The 15,243-nt window shown below is 44.8% G+C and overlaps 1 protein-coding gene across 3 annotated transcripts in view; it reads right to left on the minus strand.

Annotated features, from left to right (window-relative positions):
• rassf8b (Ras association domain family member 8b) overlaps nucleotides 1-15,243 on the minus strand; it is a 39,766-nt gene that overhangs the window by 23,968 nt on the left and 555 nt on the right. The window contains exon 1 of one of the 3 annotated variants that reach the window (XM_004548182.6): nucleotides 884-1,214. The exons of 1 other annotated variant lie outside the window; for it this stretch is intronic. The gene's annotated coding sequence lies outside the window, so the exon portion shown is untranslated. Of the gene's footprint in view, nucleotides 1-388; nucleotides 470-883; nucleotides 1,215-15,243 lie in introns of those variants that run through there. One more of the 3 variants, XM_004548183.6, reaches the window with a different exon arrangement.

Genomic DNA, 15,243 nt, shown 5'->3' on the forward strand with positions numbered 1-15,243 from the left:
GTGGAAAGTAAAAGTCACAGTCATTTAGTAATCATTAAAATGTATTCATTTTGTAAACTGATGATGATTGATCTTATAAATCACGAACCACTACTCTTCCCTATAAGCTGCCTTTATAGGCTAAAAGTATTGTATCAGTATAAATACTCTGTATCTGATCATACCAAAAGTTGCAATATGGCACTACTTTTTAGAAATAATGACAGGAATTTTTAAAAATAATAATAATAATTACTGACACACTGAAAAAGGCTCAAGATTCACTGATAATGAAGATATCTGTAACAGTTTCTCAAAAGGTTTAACCGTTACCAATATATCAGGAAACAACAGTTTAGTAGCAGAGTATACTTCTCAGAGCAAAGTATTCCTACTACAAACAGTTTACCCTTGCGTCCGCCACACGTGTGCTTCAAGGACTTCTTCCTGTGTGCTGTAGCTGCATGACTCAGTTGAAGGAACTTGATTAAAAAACCACTGCTGAGTGCGCGCTTACAGCCCAACTCTATAAATTGCATTGCAGGGCTCAGCAGACAGATCCCACTCACGCACTGACCACTAACTCACTTCCTGGATGGCTCATGGATCTGGTATTTTGTGTCAGGAACACTGACCGAGGATGTGGGTTAGATTTCTTTGAAAGGGAGGACGAGAAGGGCGTGAATAAATCTGTCAAATAAAGTTACGCAACTGCAGTTGATCGGTCATTTTAGTCTCTCTTCTGCGTTTGTCCTCCTCACAGGCTTTAACACAAAACTGCCAACAGTGAACTTATTAGCCCATAACAGTCTACAAGCTTGTCTAAAGGACAGCAGCTTTTAAATGTTGGCGTGACTGACGCATTCACTGCGTTCAATCCAGTGCAACAAACACGACAACATACCTCTTTCCAGCCGCAGCTCACTGTGTCTTAGACGATTAAGAACTCTCTTGTTCTGTAGCCACCGAATATCTCTCTGGGATAAAATCCAGTACTTTCTTCGTCATGGTATGCGGGCCACTTGAGGGAGATCCCTGTTTATTCTGTGCCGATCGGCGCCTGCATCACAGTTAACGGTGTGCGCGCATCCCCGCCTCTTCTAGAAACCGAGTGGATGTAAACACGAGTCCGTCCAGTCATCGGACATCCTACAAGGGGGCTTGTAGGCTTGCTATCAGTGAAGGAGACCTCACGTGTAAATCACGATCGGAACAGAACTAGGACACCGCAAGGCATGACGGACCGGTTAAAGCTGCACCGCACTGGCGACGCAAATGGACCGAGACCCGCGCAGTTACACGGAGGGTTCTGATGGAAATAACAGGCTTTGCACGTGTTTATAGTGCTGAACAAACCCTTAGCGTTACACATCTGCAGCATATGTTTACATGAAGCCCCGTATTTGCATGACAGCAGCTTGTAAAGCCCAAAACAGACTAAAAATGCCTTAATCAAAATAAAAAGTGGAGTGACTTTACCTTCTACAATGCCATTTAGTAAAGAAAAAATAAATAATAACATAAAATGACACTGAAATATATTTGACAATACACTGAAGAGCAACATGTGCTAGTACAACTATGTAGTTTTAATCCTTGGTCCCCTCCAGCAGTACTTGAAGCCTTAAAACAGTCTGCTTTTAATGCCTGCGTGCCTGCCTGTGATAAAAAAAAAAAAACTGATTGTCTTACATTGAAATGTAATGTAGGCTTTCCTGCAGAGCAGAGATCAAGATTGAGAACCAGGTTTTAGTGCACTTATTAAATTAAATTCTATTGGACAAGCACAAGGTACAGTTTTTTGTGTAGGTTTGGTTAATGTATGCCTATACATATTGACCTTGAACACTGACCTTGATATACCAGGTGCACTGCTCCTGCTTTAGTTGGAACAATTTTCAGAGGCTCAAATGTTCAAGATTAAAAACCACTAAACCAGTACGGCTGTTATGTTTAGCTCCCCATGCAAGTCTTGCCTTTGCTTATCTTTGACGTATAATTGATCTCCACCGTGCCAAAACAACAACCTGCATGTCATCTCAGGGAAGAAGCTGGAGTCACAGCAAGACTAGTAAGTAAGGTGTGTGAAGGTCAAAGGTTGTGTTTGTGTACGCCAAATAAAGTAGGTGGGTGCACAATGGCATGAACTACAGTTCAGACCTTATCTGCCAACACTTTTCCTTCAAGAGCAGGAAAAGTGTATTGCATACATTAGCCTGGGTGACAGATTTATGGTGCACAATAAGCGTTAGAAAATAAGCAGAATGCTCCCAGCCTTTTGGCTTGGACACTGTGGGCAATTCCACTGAAAACAGTCGTTTGGTCTGTGGTTTGGAGATCCGGCTCTCATGACCAGTAAAAATCCTCAGTATGAAGTTCACATCAGCTTGACACTGAAGTCTGTACAAGTTTGACATCCTTCCCTTTCAAATACTTGAATGGGAGTTTGGCCATATTTAAATCATGTACAATTTTGCTTCTTTTAAGCAGAACTCCTGATAAAACAAACAGCTTTTTAAATCTCAAACTCTGCACATGCACATTGAACGTTATGTGTGTGCAAAAATGCACGTGCAGGGGGCTTAACAAAAATGTTTGAGTATCTTAAGAAGAATCAACCTCCTTAATGTATCGTTCCCATAATTGTATTAATGTTCTAAACATAACTGATTTGAAGTACGTCACTACTGAAATTAACTTATTAAATTAAAAAAAGAAACCTAATTTCAAAGCACATATTTAAACTATACTTTTATTTAATTGCCAAATAAATGATTGACTTACATATTTGAATCAGTTTAGAGGCTGTCCCACATTGTCAGATGATCTGGAATGACTATCTCAAATATCATGTTGCAAATGTCACACATGTATGTAAAAGTAGAAAGGAGGCAGAGCCTACAGGCCCCTCTTCTGTGGGGCCAGCTTCCAGTTTGTCAAAAAAGACAAGTTTTAGGCACGATGGTAAAGGCAGAGAGGGTATCTGTCTCCCCAGTCCAAAGCATATAGTTTGGGATATGCTCCCCCTCCCTCAGCCGGTTTCTGCTGGAGCTTGCTTCCTATTAACAGGGAGTTTTTCCCTTCCCACATGTCGCCAAAGCACTCGCTCATAGGTGGTGGTGATGGTGATGGTGATTAGGGACAGGTGTAATATGACTGTTGGGGCTGTCTCTGTTTTCTGTGGATAATTGTATGGCTGTACTTTACAACAGAAAGCACCTTCAGGCAACTGTTGTTGTGATTTGCCTCTTTATACACAACACAAGCGCCAGTCTTTCGGCTCACAATGCACAAACTACAGGCGCAACATTAGAGACAAAGTTCTGGTTGCTCATGACCCATGACTCCTTTACTCAAGTGTGCTGTGCGTGGCTGTGGAGGAGCTCTGTAAGCTGTGGAACGGAAAAAAAATCCAGTGAAAAGTCCCACATTTATGCATCCCTTCTCAGTTTTCAGTGGGCCAGACTGGAATCTGTGATGGGCCTGTTCTGGCCCCTGGGTCTGATGTTTGACTCTCTGGTCTAACTTGTCATGAATGCGGCAGAGTTCGTTACGCTGCCTTCCCACTGTTGTCAGAAGAACGTCAACTCTCTGCATTTGCTTTTTGTTGTTGTTTTTGTTGTTATGTTTTTGTTTCCTTTGCCTTCTCTTTGCAAACTGTGTGTCTAAGTGTGTGTAAGTGTGTGAGAGAGAGATCAGTGGTTACAATAGGTATTCCCTCACAGGTCACCGTGGCTTTGGAATTACGGCAGACTGGGGCACATTGAAGTAGAACATGGCAGACAGCTAACAAGAGGACTGAGCTTTCAGATTGGTTGTTGGTGATTTTAGTCAAAGGAAGGCAAATACAGTCAGAGCTCAGGAAAACATGGCCATGCTGATTCCGATACTTTGGGAGGTCATTTCAGTCCACGCAATCCCATATTCACCTGCAAGGGGAGGAAAGCCCGTAAGGCGCACGGATGGGATAGGGTTGGGTCTCCCGGGCTCCCCCTGCATGTGTGTGTGTGTGTGTGTGTGTGTGTGTGTGTGTGTGTGTGTGTGTGTGTGTATTTGCACAGGGATGGACACATTGCATTCACAGGGTAGACATCCAGCAGACGGCTTAAATGACTTAAATGACTGAGCCCTGGTACCACTGGAAACCCCTGCACGCAAACGGCACCAGCGGCGTGATGGCAGCGAGAGCATTCAGACGTGTGCCACAGGCAGATGCTGGCAAGCTCATGATGAACCTGATTGGTGGGGGTCTTTGTCCATTTCCCCTGGTTGAACACGCTGCTTTTCGAGAACTTTTATTCACACTGAATCCTCAATGGCAGCTCATTGCCAGACCCAAATACAGCCAGTCCCCATTCGGGCAAAGAAGACTTCAGTGTCACATCTCAGTCCGGTCTCTGTGAATGCAGCGTACACATGCTGAGCTGTTTAGTGAATCCTACAGGAGACGGGCGAAGACTTCAGCGTCAACGTCTGAGTGTCAAAGCATGACGTGGCAATGAGGAGCGCAAAGCAGTGCCTGAGCCTCAGACGCTTACTTATTTGTTTGATACTCGTGTGAAACGGTCACAATTTCCACACTCTGCCACACGTTCAGCACATATTTGTGCATGACATTTGCCAACGTCTCTTTGTGTCTGCTTCCTGTAAACAGGCCGAGTTCAGCTGACACTGCTTTCCTGATTAGCTGCTGTACTGAGACCACGGCTCTCCGAAGCAAGGAGAAAAAAAAAGAGGAAGGATGCTCTACAGAATCCAGTCGATGCCTCATTTGTGTGGTTTGTGACACCCAGTTTTGTGGGATTGCGTGCACTGAAATGACCTTCCAAAGTATTGCAAGTGTCCTGCATGGCCGTGTATTCCCGAGTTCCTACACTGAAATTTCCAGTCCTTTGATAAAATTCACAAACAACCAATCTGACATTCACATGCTCTCCCCCCACAACTTCTCCTGTTTAAAAAAGGCAATACTTTGAGTACAGTTGAATTAAACTACTTTTTCCGTTTGCTGAAGCCCATTTATAAGAGCACTGATTGTTCTTAACCTCTTAGGACCTGATGTCCACATAGACAACACATTTTGGGTTGTCTTGACCAAAATGCTAAATTTTGCTCTACAAGAGCCTGATTTCCACTTATGAGGACATTATACTGCCACTGTTCTCTAGAAATTTAAAATGAATGTCTTCATTTGTGGATCTCTTTTTTCCACAAAACAAAAATCATGTATAAAAAAAATCTGGTAATTCTTAGTTTTTACACTCATCAGGTCCCAATCAGCTCAAATAGCAAAGAGAAATTAAAAATGCATGCCATGAAAGAGTTCGGGTCTTAGGAGGTTAATGTTGGAGTAATAGTGCTTCTACTGGAGTAGAATACTTTTGTCTTTCCACCTCTGCTGTTCAGATAAAATGTCCTGAGGCCAAAGGTGATTGAGTGACTGACAGCACGTGAACGACAACAACAGCAAATACACTTCAGGTCAGCGACCACGCAAAGCGCTGAAGCCAAACGCAGCTCTTGCGGTGACAGTTCCGATTGAGGCTCCAATTGACTTGAGACGATTCGAATGCCAGAAAGCCATCGGAAGATGTTCACGAGCGTTGACACGACAACAGCCGATTGAGTCCTTTGAGAAAGGTCCAAGTGAGAGTCAGGTGGGCAGAAGTAAGGACTCTGCAGGGCTGCATGGACTCATCTTAGAAGACTGTTTCTGCTCACTCAGTGCAAAACTTGCAGTTGCAAAAAGCGGCCATTGAGAAGAATAGAATAGAATAGAATAGAATAGAATAGCCCTTTACTGTCCTTGTGCAAGCACAGCAACATCACGGATGGTGCAGGAGTAAAATACAAAGAGTAAGACAGCAGGAATAAATAACAAACAGTATTGATTCAAGGGGACTACTTTCTACTGGAACGTAAATGCATGTGTGTTTTAGCAATGCTATAATGCACAGCAGATGGACTCACTGAAGGTTTGTAGACAAATGTAGAAGATATACCACCAAATGAGTTCTGTTTTCCTTTCAGTATGCACCCTATCAACAGAATTAAAATAATGCAAAAAGGGCATTTATATCACATACATGCTCCTTGAAATGTTAAATAATTGAAGCATTAAGTGTTATTTTTCCCCCTTGTCCTGTCCATGCAGCAACTTGTTTCATTTACAGAACATTTTCTTTTGAACACTTTGTATGTGTCCTTATTTAAAATTCTACTGAGCACTCAAGCATTCATGTCTCACAGTGTTAATCATGACAGCTGCCTGTTGTGCTGATCAGGCAGAAACACAAATGACCTTCAGTATAGTGTAATTTAATTGTGGTTCTGCTGCTGATGGTCCCAACTGGAAGAAAAGCAGTTTTTTTCTTTTTTTGCTCTTCTTCCTACATAATCTGTATTTCCCATTCATTTTCTCCACTGTTGTAGGTCTGTATATCCATTTAGAGCCAAACTCTGCAATTAATCCCCAACACGAGCTTCAGCTGTAGCAGTGATTTGTGATTTGTTTTCTTCCAGGCAGTGGTGTCGAGATTTGACAGATGCTTTCAAGATTTAAAGCCCATCTTCAAACACCATGCAGGGTACAGCCAGAGTGCCACTGATAGAGTCATAGCTCTGATTTAGACGCAAACTGGGCTTAGTTAATTAGAGAGTTGGAGCATCCCCTGGCATGAATTTGTTATGAAGAAAAAGGATTTGAGTTAGATTCTGGATAGAGATGTTTAAGCCCAAAACACCCTGTTTCCATGAGGAAAACACGTGTTGATGCAATAATTTCTTCTAAGTAGCTTGTTTCAGATCGGATATAAACAAAGGGGGTGCAGCAAGTCTCAAATATAAATTAAGGATTGTTTTGAATGTAATCATGTAAAGCTACTACAGTAAAGTCCAAGAATAAAAGCATGGAGGGGGACATGAGGACAGTGGACTCACCCACACACAAGTTCTCGTTTCTCTTCAGCACTCTGACAAATTCTTGAAATTTCTTTCTGGCACAACCAGCTACTTTCTCCAACAGCATCCCCTTCATCAGACCACTGCCGCTGACCTTCTGTCCTTCCCTATATCTGTGAGGGAGCGCTTTGTTTGCAATCAGGCCAAGAAGCCAGCTCCTGACCCCTCTGCTGTCAGGCCTACATACCAAAATCCAACTCTTTTTCTCAAACTCTTCAGCATGCCTTCTTCTAACCAGCCTTCTGTGTACCAGCCACAACACAACCTCCTTGACCCCAATCAGTTAGGAGTCAAGCAAGCACTCGCACTTGCTGAATTTCAAAAGCGCTCCACTCTTCTCGCACTGCCTCCCTTTTCCTGGTCTTCATCCTTGTTGACCTGTCTGCTGTGTGTGGCTCAGCCAGCCACCAATTACTTCTTGTTGCAGTGACATGTGCATGAAAGCAGACCTTGAGGTTTGAAGACTTAAAAGAATATGGTCTCTCTCTACCTGGCTGACTCCTTCTATCGGGTTGGGCTCCCTCAAGTGCTCAGTCCTCAGCTCTCCCTCCTGCCCTCACAGGAGTAGTGAGCTGATCTTTTCTTCTTAGGTAAAAATTTCATATTATGTCTCAGAGTGGAAACGTTTAAACTGACATGTCTGTGAAGGTTCTCAGTCATCCTCTCAGTTTAAACTGACAGATTATACTAGGCCCATGCAGAGGTGTTTGCACACAAATAAATAAAAGCAGCACAAGAGTGACCAAAAACCAGTCACAGGGGCCACGGCATAGCAGAAAATTCTACGAGATATAAATACCACTGCACGTGTAAAAGTGGCTGAATGTTCAATGAGTAATAATGATTGTGACCGTACCTGCAGCCTCCATAAAAATGCATTTGGATACGTGGCTGTCCTGTAACAATAAGTCTGCTACTATTTGGACGTTACGGTTTGTATCTGGAGTGGAAATGAGATTTACATAGGATTTAAAGTGACTTTTTAAATCTTAAATTAGGAGTCTGCATAGTTTCAATATGTCCCCATAATTCACTATTATCATTCACCTTTAAAGACTGACATACACACACACTTTCACCTTTATTCTTTGTGTAATTTGAACAAAGCTTACGCACAAAGCTTGCATTCTGGTGGAATCAACAAAGTCACAGATGTAGTTTTTCCCCCTGTTGGCCTCTGCATCTAAAATCTCACATTTTAAGAACATTTTTTGCTCAAGCACCTCTGATTTTCATGAAAATTGTTATTGTTATGCCTTTTTTGTTATATTTTATCTATATCTACTGATTCATTTTCATATTAAGAAAAGCCAGTGAAAATTTCAGGCTTTTATCTTTAATAGTTTTTGAAATATTCACATTAAAACATTTTCTCAGCAAAAAAAGATGCTGGAGGTGAGTTGACAGACCATTAAAAAAGGCATTCTGAAAAGTATTTGATAAAAGGAGCCAAAATTTCACAACTGCCACATATATATCCACATCTTATACCTTAAAGGTAGAAAAGCCAAATGGCTCTGCTCTGGGGGTTTAAGTGTTAAAATGTTTAGGCAAACTGGAGATGGTTAAGCAGAAGATCCACATTGATTTGAGATTGCATATATTTGAAATCAACTCAGGGATATCTTAGAGTAGATTTTGCTTTGGGCTTTATACCTTGGGCCTTGAAGATGATGCAAATGCACCAGTTATACTTAGGTTAGTTGACGAGTTCAACTAAACTGATTTTATTAGTAACTGGATAAATTATCCTCCCCCCACAGGAAAAACTGTGATGGGTAAATCTGCAGCTTTACAGCTAAGACCACATTTTCTACATCACACTTTTTCCTCCTTGAATCGCTACCTTATCGTGGTGGAGGGGTTTGTGTGTCCCAGGGATCCCAGGGGCTATGTTGTCTGGGGGCTTTTGCCCCCTGGTAGGGTCTCCCATGGCAAACTGGTCCTGGGTGAGGGACCAGACAAAGAGCGATTCAGAAGACCCCCATGAAAAGAATATCGAGGGAACAGTTTACCCTGCCCGGGATAGGGTTACCGGGGCCCCGCCCTGGAGCCAGGCCCGGGGAGGGTGCCCGAGGGCGAGCGTCTGGTGGCCGGGCCTTAGTCCATGGGGCCCGGCCGGGCACAGCCCGAAGAGGAGACATGGGCCCATCCTCCCGCAGGCCCACCACCCGCAGGAGGCGCCATAGGGGTCGGGTGCATTGTGAGCCGGGTGGCGGCCAGGAGCGGAGGCCCTGGCGGACCGACCCCCGGCTGCCAAGACTGGCAATAGGGACATGGAATGTCACCTCTCTGGTGGGGAAGGAGCCTGAGTTGGTGCGTGAGGTTGAGAGGTACCGGCTAGATATAGTTGGGCTCACCTCTACGCATTGTCTGGGCTCTGGAACCAGTCTCCTGGAGAGGGGCTGGACTCTGTCTCAGTCTGGAGTTGCCCCTGGTGAGAGGCGGCGGGCTGGGGTGGGTATTCTTATATCCCCTCGGCTTGCTGCCGGTACGTTGGGGTTTTTCCCGGTGGACGAGAGGGTTTGTTCCCTGCGCCTTAGGGTCGGGGAACGGGTCCTGACTGTCATCTGCGCTTATGCGCCGAGTGGCAGTTCGGAGTACCCAGCCTTCTTAGAGTCCCTGGGGGGGGTGCTGGAAGGTGCTCCACCTGGAGACTCTGTTGTCCTGCTGGGAGACTTCAATGCTCACGTGGGTAACGACAGCGAGACCTGGAGGGGCGTGATTGGGAGGAACGGCCTCCCTGATCTGAACCCGAGCGGTGCTTTGTTATTGGACTTCTGTGCTAATCACAGTTTGGCCATAACGAACACCCTGTTCGAACATAAGAGTGTCCATAAGTGCACGTGGCACCAGGATGCTCTAGGCCGTAGGTCGATGATCGATTTTGTAATCGTATCACCAGACCTGCGACCATATGTTCTGGACACTCGGGTAAAGAGAGGGGCTGAGCTGTCAACTGATCACCACCTGGTGGTGAGTTGGATCAGGTGGCGGGGGAGGACGCTGGACAGACCTGGTGCACCTAAACGCGTAGTGAGGGTGTGCTGGGAACGTCTAGCAGAGGCCCCAGTCCGCGAGATCTTCAACGCACACCTCCGGCAGAGCTTCAACAGCATTCCGAGGGAGACTGGGGACATTGAGTCCGAATGGACCATGTTCAGCGTCTCCATTGCCGAAGCTGCTGCATTGAGCTGCGGCCGCAAGGTGGTTGGTGCCTGCCGTGGTGGTAATCCCCGAACCAAATGGTGGACACCAGAGGTGAAGGGAGCCACCAGGCTGAAGAAGGAGGCCTATCGGGCTTGGTTAGCCTGTGGGACTCCGGAGGCAGCCGACAGGTATCGACAGGCCAAGCGGAATGCGGCTCGGGCAGTGGCTGAAGCAAAAACTCGGGTGTGGGAGGAGTTCGGAGAGGCCATGGAAAAAGACTTTCGGACTGCCTCGAAGAGATTCTGGCAAACCGTCAGGCGTCTCAGGAGGGGAAAGCGGTGCTCTACCTGCACTGTGTATAGTGCTGGCGGAGCGCTGTTGACGTCGACTGAGAAAATTGTCGGGCGGTGGAAGGAATACTTCGAGGACCTCCTTAATCCCACTGACACGTCTTCCGGGGAGGAAGCAGAGTCTGGGGATGAGGGGTGTGACCCACCGACTTCCGGGGGCGAGGTCACTGAGGCAGTTAAACAACTCCTTGGTGGCAGAGCCCCTGGTGTCGATGAGGTCCGCCCCGAGTTCCTGAAGGCTCTGGACGTTGTAGGGCTGTCTTGGTTGACACGTCTCTGCAATGTTGCGTGGAGATCAGGGGCAGTACCTGTGGACTGGCAGACCGGGGTGGTGGTCCCCATCTTCAAGAAAGGGGACCGGAGGGTGTGTTCCAACTACAGGGGGATCACACTCCTCAGCCTCCCCGGGAAAGTCTATGCCAGGGTGCTGGAGAGGAGGGTTCGTCCGCTAGTCGAACCTCGGATACAGGAGGAACAATGCGGTTTTCGTCCTGGTCGCGGAACACTGGACCAGCTCTTTGTCCTCTCGAGGATACTTGAGGGTGCATGGGAGTTTGCCCAACCAGTCTACATGTGTTTTGTGGACCTGGAGAAGGCATTCGACCGTGTCCCTCGGGGCGTCCTGTGGGAGGTGTTGCGCGAGTATGGGGTGTCTGGCCCATTGCTACGGGCCATTCAATCCCTATACAACCGTTGCAGGAGCTTGGTTCGCATTGCCGGCAATAAGTCGGACTCGTTCCCGGTGGGTGATGGGCTCCGCCAAGGCTGCCCTTTGTCTCCGGTTCTGTTCATAATCTTTATGGACAGGATTTCTAGGCGCAGCCAAGTGGCGGAGGGCTTTCGCTTTGGTGGCCTCAGAATCTCATCTCTGATTTTTGCGGATGATGTGGTTCTGTTGGCTTCATCGGGTGAGGGCCTCCAGCTCGCACTGGAGCGGTTCGCAGCCGAGTGTAACGCAGCGGGAATGAGGATCAGCACCTCCAAATCTGAGGCCATGGTTCTCAGCCGGAAAAGGGTGGAGTGCCCACTCCGGGTCGGGGATGAGTTCCTGCCCCAAGTGGAGGAGTTCAAGTATCTCGGGGTCTTGTTCGCGAGTGATGGGAGAAGGGAGCTGGAGATCGACAGACGGATTGGGGCTGCGGCTGCAGTAATGCGGACGCTGCACCGGTCAGTCGTGGTGAAGAGGGAGCTGAGTGTAAAAGCGAAGCTCTCAATTTACCGGTCGATCTACGTCCCTACCCTCACCTATGGCCACGAGCTGTGGGTAGTGACCGAAAGAACGAGATCGCGGATACAAGCGGCGGAAATGAGCTTCCTCCGAAGGGTGGCTGGCCTCTCCCTTAGAGATAGGGTGAGAAGTTCGGCCATCCGGGAGGGGCTTAGAGTAGAGCAGCTGCTGCTCCACATCGAAAGGAGCCAGCTGAGGTGGTTCGGGCATCTGGCAAGGATGCCCCCTGGGCGCCTCCTGGGCGAGGTGTTCCAGGCATGTCCCACCGGGAGGAGGCCCCGGGGCAGACCCAGGACACGCTGGAGAGATTATATCTCTCGGCTGGCCTGGGAACGCCTTGGTATTCCCCCGGACAAGCTGGAGGAGGTGGCTGGGGAGAGGGAGGTCTGGACCTCTTTGCTTAGGCTGCTACCCCCGCGACCCGACCTCGGATAAGCGGTTGAAGATGGATGGATGGATGGATGGACACTTTTTTTTTTTTTATTCCTAGCTTCAATTCAGGTGAGCTGGTGTCTGCACAGACTTGAGAAGCTCTGCTTTGTCTGAGACGTGTCTTTGTCCCACTTTTATAAGATCTCTCTGTTCTGCCTCAAGACAAGTGTGTGCACACACAACACACCCTTTCAGCCTAAGAACAAGTGCCCATGTGTTCAAGCAGGATGAAGATCTTCAAAAGCTAAGCACAGCTGCAGGTTATACCACCTAATGAGCAGGTAGTGCCTCCAGCATAGCTTGTTAACAATAGCTGCCTCTAAAACCAACACGAGTTAAGTTTTTGATGAATTACTCCTTTTATACCAGTCGAAACAGGATAAGCTGTCGCTCAACAGTCAGGTATCATTTAAAATTTAACAGACCAATTATGATCTAAACTAAATTTTACTGTAAACGTGATTAGACATGCCTCGGAAGATCCGATGTAACTTTAGTGGTTTCTTAATAAAGGTTACAATTATAGATTTAATTCATAGTTTACTCAAGGGGTCAAAGCATAAACTATATGTTGAAAGCAAGATCAGCTCAGGTTTCTCATGCTGCTTTGGACATGTGAATTTTTTAAGCTCTGTTGCATCATCTAGCTGTTATTGACGTTTTTCACAGAAGCTGTTTTAACATAAATTAGCAGGCAAACACAGGTGTTACTAATTACAATAATATCTGTTTATGCACAGAGCGTTCATTAATGTGTTTAGCAACACCTGTGTTTACCTGGTATTTGTCAAAACAGCTTCTGTGGAAAACGTCAATAACGGGTAGATTATGCAGAACAGAACTTATAAAATTCACATGTGCATTTACAGAAGATACTTGCTAATCACCTGAACTACATCAATAAAGCAGCCATTAAAACAAAGATTTCCTTTCAGATCAAGAGCAATGACTCCGAACACTTAGGCCATTTATTACTCCACTCCTAAGAGATAACGAGACATAAACAATGTGTGCATATAAAGAAGAAATAATCACTAGAACACCTTTGCATTCACTCATTCCAAATGTAGCATGTCAGATAATTGTTTTGATGCTAAATTCTGCAGTTACACCCAACAACCTTTGCTACACCTTTTAAGCCAGGGTGTAAGGACTATCCAAACGAAAGACGCTAACATTGATTTCATTTTGTATTTTAAGATCAAAGTCAAACCAGTTTAAATCATGTCAAGGTCATGTTTTGACTTATCTAAAAATTTCAACTGATCTCAGAATTCTGAGTTGAACTTTTGAGACTACTTAGTAAGTCAAAATTTAGATATCAACTCTAAATTTCTCATTATTATATCAACATTTTTAGATAGGCAACTTGGAATTTTGAGTTATTATAAGAATATTTAGATATTAGCCCCCCAAAAAACAAACGCCAAGCAAAATCAGTATCAGTAACAAGCTTTCATACAACTTCAGCCTAGGTTAAAAACAAAGGTCTTCCTTCAGACTTAAAGCAGTGATTCAGTTTGGCAGCTAACGTAACATTTTCATTTCTCTCAAAATGTTACCTTACTTCTGAGTAAGTTAATTTTCTTAAATATTATTACGTAATTCGAAAGTTTCTGTTATTAAGTCTAAAATTTGAGATGCTAAAGAGTGAGAAGGAAAAATAGTGGCAAATGTAGCATGCTAATGCCATCAACTGAAGGTGTTAGCATGCTCACGATGCTATTCTTGGTATGAAAAGAGCCTGAAGACTTAAAGCTTAATTTTCACTATATCTTATTGGGCAGTAAACACTGCATCATTTTCGTGCTTTTCATTGCCAAGTGAGGTTGTAGCAAATAAGCTGCTAATCTAAAACATCTAGCATACTCAGCATTTACTATAACACTGCCTTTCTTGCTGTGTACTTTATTCCAGACATTATTAAAAGATCTGAGGGGTAAAGAAATTTCTAGTTTCAGTAAAGCATGAACTTCTGGTTTATTCACGCCAGTGGATAGGAGTTTCCCCTGGCTGCTGACATCCCTGACAATAGCCTCAGTGTAAAGCAAAAGCTGGCCTCTCTTGTGCCTGTTTACCACTGCTGCAGCTCTGTGAATAAATCCTTTCTTTCTCTGTGTATTAAACATGTTCAGTTGAGATGTGTCAGTGTGGCCCACTTCCCTGCTCTACTCCAGCAGCAAACAAACCTCATGTTTCTTGGCACCTGTTCCTGTTGGTTATTTAGACATATATTATTTCTCTGCTGGTCTATAAATAACATGGGCTTCTTGTATTATCCATCATTATGACATCATTTTTGAGTCTGCTCACCATTAGCTAAGTCATGAGGAAGATGTAAGAAACTAGATCATTTCTCAAAAGCGCATAAGCTGTGAACAGACAAGGAAGCTATTGTTGAAAGGATCTGGATCTTACTTAGCTTTTTCAACTCCTGTTAAAACCAGGGCTTGGAAATTGTGGTATTTGTCACCAAAACAGTTCAAAGAGCTGGTGAATTAGGGGTGATTAGCAAAAAGAGACGATAGTATTGAAATGTATTTAATATGAGAGCTAATCCATTTTAAAACGTGCATGATGACGAATTTTATATTTATTAAAAGACAAAGTCAACTTGAGTACAGTGTTTGAGCTTTAGCCACGTAACTAAAGCTTTTATGGTACACCACTGCCCCCTGGAGGATAACAGCCTGACTTCATTTTCATGCCCTAAAAATGGGCTTCTAGCTCTGAAATTAGCATATTGCTATTTGACAAGTAGACTCATTAAATTATTAAGTATGTTTTGAGGTGATGGATTTTCTGTCTTATGTTACATGTTACCAACAAGCTTGGATCATAAGATATGCTCTTTAAATCTGGTCTCTGCTTAAGATATGTAGAACGTGTACAAAACCTCAGCACTGAACAAGAAAAATACATTCATATTAGTCCTCAAAGCAGCCTTCTGGCATGTCGTGCTACATTATATCTTATGCACTTGCAGAAGCACACTATGTGTCTTTTCTTTGCTGTGTCCAGGGTGGTTTTGTAGATGTAGACGGAACCGTTGTCACTGAGCTTTAATTGCTTTGTGGGTTATTGTTAATTAGATTTTAAAAAATGTAACCACCGCCTGAAATCACGTGGGGCTTTGATAGATTT

Source organism: Maylandia zebra, linkage group LG17 (genome assembly GCF_041146795.1).
Source record: "Maylandia zebra isolate NMK-2024a linkage group LG17, Mzebra_GT3a, whole genome shotgun sequence".
Taxonomy (NCBI): domain Eukaryota; kingdom Metazoa; phylum Chordata; class Actinopteri; order Cichliformes; family Cichlidae; genus Maylandia; species Maylandia zebra.